Genomic DNA, 11,593 nt, shown 5'->3' with positions numbered 1-11,593 from the left:
ACATGAGATGTGATGGGCAAAGAGTTGCTCACTTATAGTTTATTGTAATTCCAATAATGGATGTACGAGGATGATCAATAGAATTATAAGAATTCAATCACCCACTAGAAATCCATCCAACTAGGATTTTCGTTTTCTACTTTGGAAGTGTAGGATTCGCTAAGTTAGTGGGAGGACCAATTTGATTAAAAGACCATAATCATTTTGGTTAATTACATGATACATTTACTAATTAATCTGGTTATTTTACTGATTAATTTTACGATAAAAATGAGCACAAAACAACCACCACCATCCAATATCCTTGCAAGCATACTTGATCACAATAGGTTGCGGGACCTAATCATACGATTGGCTAAGAAATTTGAAACTTGTCTGAACCTTGAACATATAGGATATGTTCTAGATTCAAATGTTCTGGTCCCTTACCTCCGGAGGCCACACAAGAGGAACATGAAACTTTGGACAAGTGGAAGGAGCATGATATGAGAGCTAAGTGTTACATGCTTGCTTCCATGAGTAATGAGTTCTGAAGCAACATGAGAACATGCAGTGCGAGTGAGATCCTCCTTCACCTACAAGAGTTGTATGGTGAGCACAGCGAGAATGCTAGGTATGAGATATCTAGGCGGCTATTCCGTATGAGGATGTCGAGGGACAGAATGTTGGGGATCATGTCCACAAGATGATTCGGTGATTGAGCAGTTGGAACATCTTGACTTCAACATGGATTTCCAACTACAGACGGATTTGATCCTTCAGTCCCTTCTGAGTCTTTTGGGAATTTTGTGACAAATTTCCATATGACTAAACAGGAATGCACCTTAGCTGGTTTACTCAAATGCTGGTTATTGCCCAAAAGAATATGCAGGCAATAAAGGAAAAGAGGTAGCTTTGGTTGAATATTATTATGCTGGAAAGTCCAACAAGAAGAAGGAAAATAAGAAAAAGAAACATCAGATTCCTGGTCCTTCCAAGAAAATAGATAAACAGAAAATTAATACTAAAGATGAAGGTTGCAAAGGAAATTGTTTCCCTTGCCAAAAGGATGGGCCTTGGAAAAGGCGCCCGAGTATCTTGCTTCTCTGAAGGACAAGAAGGATACACCTTTGGAAGGTATGTCCATATCTTGTTATTTAGATTACGATGATACTCAAAGTTCATCTACACTTGGGTTTTAGATCTTGGTGCAGTTCTCACATTTCTAATGATATGCAGGAACTAGCAAATAGTAGCAGCTTGCGTTCTCAAGATATTAGAGTCCGGATTGGCAATGGCTCAATTGTTGAAGCTTTAGCCATAGGATCTAAATCTTTTTACATGTTTGGACATGTTTTGTGTTTGGATAATATTTTATATGTACCTGATGCTTTTAAGAACATCATTTCTATATCTAGTTTGACTAGAAATGGCTATGAATTTCAGTTCTTGATGATGTTTGCAATATTTATTTTTGAAATAAATATGTTGGTTCGGTTATATGAATGATGGTCTTTATTATTTGGATAATAATGAAAAACACAAATTGAATGCAAGTGATCTAATAGAATGCAATGCCATGGTGAAAACCAACTCAAGTTCAAAATATATTTGGCACTTAAGGTTATGTCATGTTGCAGAAGATAGGATTGCAAAACTGGAGAAAATGGGGATTCTATCCTCATTGGGCTCTGAGCCTACTCCAACTTGTGAATCTTGCCTTCAGGGCAAAATGACTAGATCACCCTTTGTTGGACAGGGGCTAAGAGCTGAAAATATTTTGGAGCTAATACATAGTGATGTATGTGGTCCATTTAAAGAAATGGCTAGAGGGGTTTTCATTATTTTATTACCTTTACTGATGATAAATCAAGGTTTGGGTATTTGTATTTGATGAAATACAAACATGAATCTTTTGAAAAGTTCAAAGAATTTAAATCTGAAGTAGAAAATCAAACAGGAAAGAATATTAAAGCTCTTGATCGGATCGTGGAGGTGAATATTTGAGTCTTGAATTTGATGAATACTTGAGAGAGCATGGCATTGTTTCTCGGTGACTCCTCCAGGAGGCATACGGTGAATGGTGTATCTGAAAGGAGAAATCGTACCCTATTGGATATGGTACATAGTATGATGAGCTATCTTGATATGCCAATCTCCTTTTGAGGATTTGCATTAGAATCGACTTTGTATATTACGAATAGGATTCCATCAAAATCGGTTTCTTCCACACCTTATGAGATATGGCATGGAAGAAAACCAAGTCTTAAGCATGTTAAGATTTGGGGTTATCCGACTTATATCAAAAGTGAACAACGATAAATTGGAGACGGATCGGAAAAGGTCGATTTGTTGGATATCCAAAAGATAGTTTTGGATATTATTTTTATTTGCCTACTTCACAAAGGTTGTGATAAGTAGAGATGCCACATTTCTTGAACAACGGTTTGTTCAAGAAGGAGGCAAAGGAAGGCAAATAGAGTTAGAATTGGAGAATTACGACCAACCAACGAATCGGATGGATATAGATCCATCTAGTCAACCAATACAGTTGATGAAACATCTACATTGTTCCTCGTAGAACAACAGGGTATCTCACCCACTAGTGAGATATGGTTTTCTTCATGAAGAAGAACAAGAGTTGTCTACTCATGAATAAGTAGATCATTGAGATGATCCACTTACCTATGAAGAAGCTAGATAAGATATAGACTCTTCAAAATGGATTGATGCTATGAAATCAGAGATTGATTCCATGTATAAGAATCAATTGTGGGAACTTGTTGACCCACTGAAGGTATTATACCTATAGGGAACAAATGGGTTTTCAAGAAGAAAATTGGTTCTGATGGAAAGGTAGAGACCTATAAGGCAAGGCTAGTAGCGAAAGGGTTTCGCCAAAGGCAAGGAATCGACTATGAGGAGACTTTCTGCTTTGTTGCCATGCTTAAATCAATTAGGATTTTATTAGCAATAGGCTGCGTACTATGATTATGAGATTTGGCGGATGGATGTCAAAGACTTTTCTCAATGGATACATTGAAGAAAACATTTTCATGGAACAACCTAAGGGATTTGAATCCCAAGATGGTTCCAAGGTATGCAAGCTAAAGCGATCCATTTATGGGTTGAAACAAGCTTCGAGGAGTTGGAACATCCGTTTTGATGAAGCCATTAAATCCTTTGGTTTTATCAAAAATGAGGATGAGCCATGTGTATATAAGAAGGTTAGTGACAGTGCTATCACTTTCCTTGTCTTATATGTGGATGACATACTGTTGATGGGTAATGACACAGGTATGTTGTCGACTATAAAGGTATGGTTGTCAAATACATTCTCCATGAAAGACTTAGGGGAGGCAACCTATATTCTTGGGATTCGCATCTATAGAGATAGAGCGAAAAGAATAATTGGTTTATCCCAAAGTCTATACTTGGAAAAGGTGTTAAAGAGGTTTAACATGCTTGATTCCAAGAGAGGATTATTACCAGTGAGACATGGTATCCATCTTTCTAAAGAGATGTCTCCAAAGACACCTGAAGAAAGAGATAAGATGGCCAGGATTCCATATGCTTAGGCTATTGGAAGTTTAATGTATGCAATGTTGTGTACTAGGCGGATATCGCATATCTTTAGTTTGACTAGCAGGTATCATCCAATACAGGTTTGGAACATTGGATAGCTATCAAGAATATCCTTAAGTACTTGAGAAGAACTAAGGATTTATTCTTGATTTATGGAGGTGGAGACTTGCAATTGGATGGTTATACTGATTCTGATTTCCAATCAGATATCGATGATAGAAAGTCTACCTCTGGATATGTGTTCATTTGTAATGGAGGTGCAATCAGTTGGAAGAGTTCCAAGCGAGCACATTGCAGATTCCACTACGAGGTTGAGTATATTCTTGCATCGAATCTTTGCAAAGGAAGTATTTGGATAAAGAAGTTCGTGACAGAACTTACGGTAGTTCCTTCCATTGAGTCGTGGTTCCACTACCTGTGACAATAATGGAGCGATCATCTGCTAAGGAACCAAGGTCTCACGAAATCCAAACACATAGAAAGGCGCTACCACATTATCGGAGAAATAGTTGGGCGGCGATGTAGCCATGCGAGAAAATAGCATCGGTGAAAATCTAGTGATCCATTCACTAAGCCTATGTCACGGACTCAGTTAGACCGACATCTTGAGAAGATAGGTCTAAGATATTGTAATGAATGGCTCTAGTGCTAGTGGGAGATTGTTAGTAGTATGCCTAGAGCATATCATTTAGTATGTATCTTGTACATATTTTTATTAATAAAAGGCATTTCCACTTTTCCGTTTACATAATATATTTATGTGTAATGGAAAAGGTCCATTGATATTTTGTTAGAAATATTATTCTTAAGTTATTAAGAATATGAGTGACAATATTTCTAGCACAAGTATCATAAATAGGTTCACAATCGAGGATACTTCATAATAAGGACATGACTTATCCGGAAAGATTGTATTCATGTTTGTTCCCAAGTTATTTATATGAGATATAAATAAGATGGAATGGTGAGTCTCATGCCATATAACAAACATGATAGGCACTTATAAATGATAAGTAGGCGAACAGTGACACTTATGACAAGCACATGGAGTTTACTCTTGTCAATGTTTTGTCATAAATCATATCGATGCATATAATCTTTAGACACAGAGATAGCACAGTTATCTTGTATATAGGTAGTTTGAGTTTGATCTGCTTTCATACTTGTCTGTGTATGGGTATATGGGCATGTGTTGGCTCCTACTAGTTATATATGGAGGTAGGTGTTGATCAAGATGGAATCTGTTCCTCTAAGTAAATAGAGATAAAATCCTATGTTCATTTAATTGTTCTTGATGTTTCAAGTTCTGGCGGAGACAGATAGATTTATTCGGAAAAGAGTTTACGATGAGAAAATCTTTTAATCAAGAACTGGAATTAAAAGAGAACATAATATTCATAGCAAATGGAGTTTGACATAAACCATGACTCGGCTTGAGTTGGGATTTTATGAGAGAGATTCTAGTGCATGGTAACATATGATTATAGGTTCATTTAAGGTAAACCTTATTACTAATTGGGTGGCCATGGCATGCTATGCTAGGTGTTAACCATGGTCTATGAGGTTCATAAAATGATTTAGAGAAATCATTTATGGTAAGAAAGAGTTACGATGATATTAAGAGTTGATATCATGTCTCAATGCCAATTAGTGATGAGCCTAGTAAGTCACACACATACACAAGTTATCACCTAATTAAATATGATTTAATTAATTAATTAAAGAGTTTAAATTGAGTAATTAAATAGGTTTGGGTTGCAATTAGATTGCAAAGTCCTAGCATGACTTGAAACCAAATCTAGATTATTGGATGTATAATATAAGTTAAATTTATATTTAAAGTGTTTAAATATGAATTTAATTAATGAAAATTAATTAATAGAGATTAATTAATTAATTTATATTTGATATAAATTAATTAGAAGAAGAAAATAATTATTTTGGGTTAAGAACTCAAAATTAAGACACGAGGGCATTTTGGTCATTTTGCGGTGTGACACGTGGCACCATGAGATGGTGACACATGGCATAACACATAAGCTTGCCAAATGTTTTTAATCATGTAAGATGATTAAAATCAAGATTAAAGATAGGTTTGACACTTGGCACAATGTGATTGGTTCTCTTAAACCTAGAGCTAATCAAAGGTTGACATGTGGCAAGTGTTTAATGTGTTAACCTAGCTATTTAAGTGTTGTTATGAGAAAATAAAATACAACCAGCAGCCACACTCCTTTGTCACGCCACTTTGAGCCCTCATCTATTCTTCTTCATCTCTCATCAATTCAAAGAGATTAGCCATCAATCTCTTGAATTAAGAACACTAGAAATTGTTTCTAGTGTCTGTTTATCTTTAATCTCTTAAAAGGCAGAACTTGAATTTCTAATTAATAGAAAAAGCTTTAGAAGCTGTTCAAGGGCTGCCATAGGTGTTCTTGGTGTGGACAAGCTAGAGGGACAACATCTGGTGTCCTGAAGGCGAATCTCAAAGGCGCAGACACTGCGATTGCATCAAGAGGTTAGTGTAATCGTTCTTGATTTAATCTAGGGTTCTAAAATTAATCTGATTAATTTTAAAATCTTAAATAGCAAATACAGATCCAAAAACATATTAAAAGAGTTTTAATATGTTGTTTATCATGAAATCAAATAGATAAAAATAAATCTTGCATGATGCATGTGACCCTAGGTGAAAATTTTTGAATTCAATGGTATAAACTTGTGTTTTCACGCTTCCGTTCCTTCAATTGGTATCAGAGCCACTATATTTGCCATTTAGATTGTTGATTATATGATTTAATTGTGTGTTTGATCATGAGATCAAGAGTTCATTGCTGGTTGCAAAGCAAGTTGGCATACTTGAAAAACACACCATCAATGGTGCGCATGGTTTAGCTTCCATAGGTGGTTTAAGGTTTGGCTTTTAATTCTGCAATTGTTGTATTATCTAAGGCCTATTCTTTGACTAATTAAATTGTTTAATTAGAGTTTTATCACACAATTAAATTATGATTCAAATCATAATTTTAAAAATTGTTTGAATATGATTCAAATCTGAATTTTAAAAGTTGTTTGAATGTGATTCAAATCTGAATTTTTAAAGTTGTTTGAATCATATTTAAATCTGAATTTTTAAAATTGAAAAAATTCAGATCTGATTTTTAAAAAATGTTTGAATGTGATTCAAATCTGATTTTTAAAAATGTTTGAATGTGATTCAAATCTGAATTTTGAAGTTGTTTGAATGTGATTCAAATCTGAATTTTTAAATTTGTTTGAATGAGATTCAAATCTGAATTTTAAATTTATTTGAATCATATTCAAATCTGGATTTTAAGTTGAATATGAGATATTCAATTTAATTTAAGTATGTATGTTTTATTTAATTGTTAAATAGTGATATGCATGATGGATGATCATGGACTATAAAAGACCAATGTGATTGGATTTATTTCTTTTATGTTTCTTTGGGATTGTAAATTAATTAATTTATTTTAATTTATTTTGGGCATGTATTATTAAGTTTGTAATAATTTTTGGGTTGTAATTTCATTTATTTAAGTTCTTGTAAATTCGCCTTGGTATGCCAAGGATTACTATGTAATATTGGATTGCAAGAAGTTCAAGGAGGTCAAGAGCATTGGTGGGACCGTGGGAGAATTCAAGATCAAGTGTTGATTATGTACTCCTTCAGCAACTCTTGTAAAATGAATGAATGAAATGCACCTAGGAATGCCACGATTCAATTCTTGGTGGCTCGAGAATTGAATCCCTTAGAAAATCCATGATCATACCATATTTCTTGCTTATCCATGAATGCATGAGATGTATGGGAATGTATGCAATTATATGATATATGCATGCTAAATGGATAATGTGCAAAGTGAGACCTTAATAGTAAATAGAATGACCATAAAATCTTCCAAACAAATGATTAAGTTGGAAATGCTATAATTAAAGTAATTATAACATAGGCCCTCCATTGGGGCAATTATTTTAAGAAATTTTAAATAGTTGCATAAGATGCAATTTATTTAAGAGATTTTCTTAAGAATAATTGTTAAGCATGAGATGTTGTAAATATGTAAATGGTTTAGTGGCCAATATTGGATGTACTGAGGACATTAAAATTATTTGCATAATTCTTGGCTCAATGGGATCAACTTAACTAATGCAAGATAAGTCAATAATGGATGTACACGAGATTTTGAGCATTAGGGGCTAGGTAAAGTTGAACCTCACATGAGATGTGATGGGCAAAGAGTTGCTCACTTATAGTTTATTGTAATTCCAATAATGGATGTACACGAGGATGATCAATAGAATTATAAGAATTCAATCACCCACTAGAAATCCATCCAACTAGGATTTCCGTTTTCTACTTTGGAAGTGTAGGATTCGCTAAGTTAGTGGGAGGACCAATTTGATTAAAGACCATAATCATTTTGGTTAATTACATGATACATTTACTAATTAATCTGGTTATTTTACTGATTAATTTTACGATAAAAATGAGCACAAAACAACCACCACCATCAATATCCTTGCAAGCATACTTGATCACAATAGGTTGTGAGGACCTAATGCATGCGATTGGCTAAGAAATTTGAAACTTGTCTGAACCTTGAACATATAGGATATGTTCTAGATTCAAATGTTCTGGTCCCTTACCTCCGGAGGCCACACAAGAGGAACATGAAACTTTGGACAAGTGGAAGGAGCATGATATGAGAGCTAAGTGTTACATGCTTGCTTCCATGAGTAATGAGTTCTGAAGCAACATGAGAACATGCAGTGCGAGTGAGATCCTCCTTCACCTACAAGAGTTGTATGGTGAGCACGGCGAGAATGCTAGGTATGAGATATCTAGGCGGCTATTAGTATGAGGATGTCTGAGGGCGAATGTTGGGGATCATGTCCACAAGATGATTGGTGATTGGCGGTTGGAACATCTTGACTTCAACATGGATTTCCAACTACGAGGATTTGATCCTTGATCCCTTCACGAGTCTTTTGGGAATTTTGTGACAAATTTCCATATGACTAAGCAGGAATGCACCTTAGCTAGTTTACTCAACATCTGGTTATTGCCCAAAAGAATATGCCGAGCAATAAAGGAAAAGAGGTAGCTTTGGTTGCATCTTCTTCTCTTTGGAAAGTCCAACAAGAAGAAGGGCAATAAGAAAAAGAAACCTCAGATTCTGGTCCTTCCAAGAAAATAGCTAAGCAGAAAAGGAAGACTAAAGGCGATGGTGGCAAGGAAAGTGTTTCCCTTTGCCAAAAGGATGGGCCTTTGGAAAAGGCGCTTGAGTATCTTGCTTCTCTGAAGGACAAGAAGGATACACCTTCGGAAGGTATGTCCATATCTTGTTATTTAGATTCGATGATACTCATAGTTCATCTCTGACTTGGGTTTTAGATCTGGTGCAGTTCTCACATTTCTAATGATATGCGAGGAACTAGCAAATAGTAGCGACTTGCGTTCTCAAGATATTAGAGTCGGATTGGCAATGGCTCAATTGTTGAAGCTTTAGCCATAGGATCTAAATCTTTTACATGTTTGGACATGTTTTGTGTTTGGATAATATTTTATATGTACTGATGCTTTTAAGAACATCATTTCTATATCTAGTTTGACTAGAAATGGCTATGAATTTGATTCATTGATGATGTTTGCAATATTTATTTTGGAAATAAATATATTGGTTGAGTTATATGAATGATGGTCTTTATTATTTGGATAATAATGACAAACACAAATTGAATGCAAGTGATCTAAAAGAATGCAATGCCATGGTGAAAACCAACTCAAGTTCAAAATATATTTGGCACTTAAGGTTATGTCATGTTGCGAGAAGATAGGATTGCAAAGCTGGAGAAAATGGGGATTCTATCCTCATTGGGCTCTGAGCCTACTCCAACTTGTGAATCTTGCCTTGAGGCAAAATGACTAGATCACCCTTTGTTGGACAAGGGCTAAGAGTGAAAATATTTTGGAGCTAATACATAGTGATGTATGTGGTCCATTTAAAGAAATGGCTAGAGGGTTTTCATTATTTTATTACCTTTCTTGATGATAAATCAAGGTTTGGGTATTTGTATTTGATGAAATACAAACATGAATCTTTGAAAAGTTCAAAGAATTTAAATCTGAAGTAGAAAATCAAGCGGAAAGAATATTAAAGCTCTTGATCGGATCGTGGAGGTGAATATTTGATCTTGAATTTGATGAATACTTGAGAGAGCATGGCATTGTTTCTCGGTGACTCCTCCGAGAGCATACGGTGAATGGTGTATCTGAAAGGAGAAATCGTACCCTATTGGATATAGTGCGTAGTATGATGAGCTATCTTGATATGCCAATCTCCTTTTGAGGATTTGCATTAGAATCGACTTTGTATATTACGAATAGGATTCCATCAAAATCAGTTTCTTCCACACCTTATGAGATATGGCATGGAAGAAAACCAAGTCTTAAGCATGTTAAGATTTGGGGTTGTCGACTTATATCAAAAAGTGAACAACGATAAATTGGAGACGGATCGAGAAAAGGTCGATTTGTTGGATATCCAAAGATAGTTTTGGATATTATTTTTATTGCCTACTTCACAAAGGTTGTGATAAGTAGAGATGCCACATTTCTTGAACAACGGTTTGTTCAAGAAGGAGGCAAAGGAAGGCAAATAGAGTTAGAATTGGAGAATTCGACCAACCAGCGGTCGGATGGATATAGATCCATCTAGTCAACCAATACAGTTGATGAAACATCTACAATTTGTTCCTCGTAGAACAACAGGGTATCTCACCCACAGTGAGATATGGTTTTCTTCATGAAGAAGAACAAGAGTTGTCTACTCATGAAGAAGTAGATCATGGAGATGATCCACTTACCTATGAAGAAGCTATATCGGATATAGACTCTTCAAAATGGATTGATGCTATGAAATCGAGATTGATTCCATGTATAAGAATCAAGTTTGGGATCTTGTTGACCCACAGAAGGTATTATACCTATAGGGAACAAATGGGTTTTCAAGAAGAAAATTGGTTACGATGGAAAGGTAGAGACCTATAAGGCAAGGCTAGTAGCGAAAGGGTTTCGCCAAAGGCAAGGAATCGACTATGAGGAGACTTTCTGCTTTGTTGCCATGCTTAAATCAATTAGGATTTTATTAGCAATAGTGCGTACTATGATTATGAGATTTGGCGGATGGATGTCAAAGCGACTTTTCTCAATGGATACATTGAAGAAAACATTTTCATGGAACAACCTAAGGATTTGAATCCCAAGATGGTTCCAAGGTATGCAAGCTAAAGCGATCCATTTATGGGTTGAAACAAGCTTGAGGAGTTGGAACATCCGTTTTGATGAAGCCATTAAATCCTTTGGTTTTATCAAAAATGAGGATGAGCCATGTGTATATAAGAAGGTTAGTGACAGTGCTATCACTTTCCTTGTCTTATATGTGGATGACATACTATTGATGGGTAATGACACGGGTATGTTGTGACTATAAAGGTATGGTTGTCAAATACATTCTCCATGAAAGACTTAGGGAGGCAACCTATATTCTTGGGATTCGCATCTATAGAGATAGGCGAAAAGAATAATTGGTTTATCCCAAAGTCTATACTTGGAAAAGGTGTTAAAGAGGTTTAACATGCTTGATTCCAAGAGAGGATTGTTACAGTGAGACATGGTATCCATCTTTCTAAAGAGATGTCTCCAAAGACACACGAAGAAAGAGATAAGATGGCGAGATTCCATATGCTTGGCTATTGGAAGTTTAATGTATGCAATGTTGTGTACTAGGCGGATATCGCATATCTTTATTAGTTTGACTAGCGGTATCAATCCAATCGAGGTTTGGAACAACTGGATAGTTATCGAGAATATCCTTAAGTACTTGAGAAGAACTAAGGATTTATTCTTGATTTATGGAAGTGGAGACTTGCAATTGGATGGTTATCTTGATTACGATTTCCAATCGGATATCGATGATAGAAAGTCTACCTCTGGATATGTGTT

Source organism: Hevea brasiliensis, chromosome 2 (assembly GCF_030052815.1).
Source record: "Hevea brasiliensis isolate MT/VB/25A 57/8 chromosome 2, ASM3005281v1, whole genome shotgun sequence".
Classification (NCBI taxonomy): Eukaryota; Viridiplantae; Streptophyta; class Magnoliopsida; order Malpighiales; family Euphorbiaceae; genus Hevea; species Hevea brasiliensis.
Note: the sequence above shows the minus strand (reverse complement) of the source record.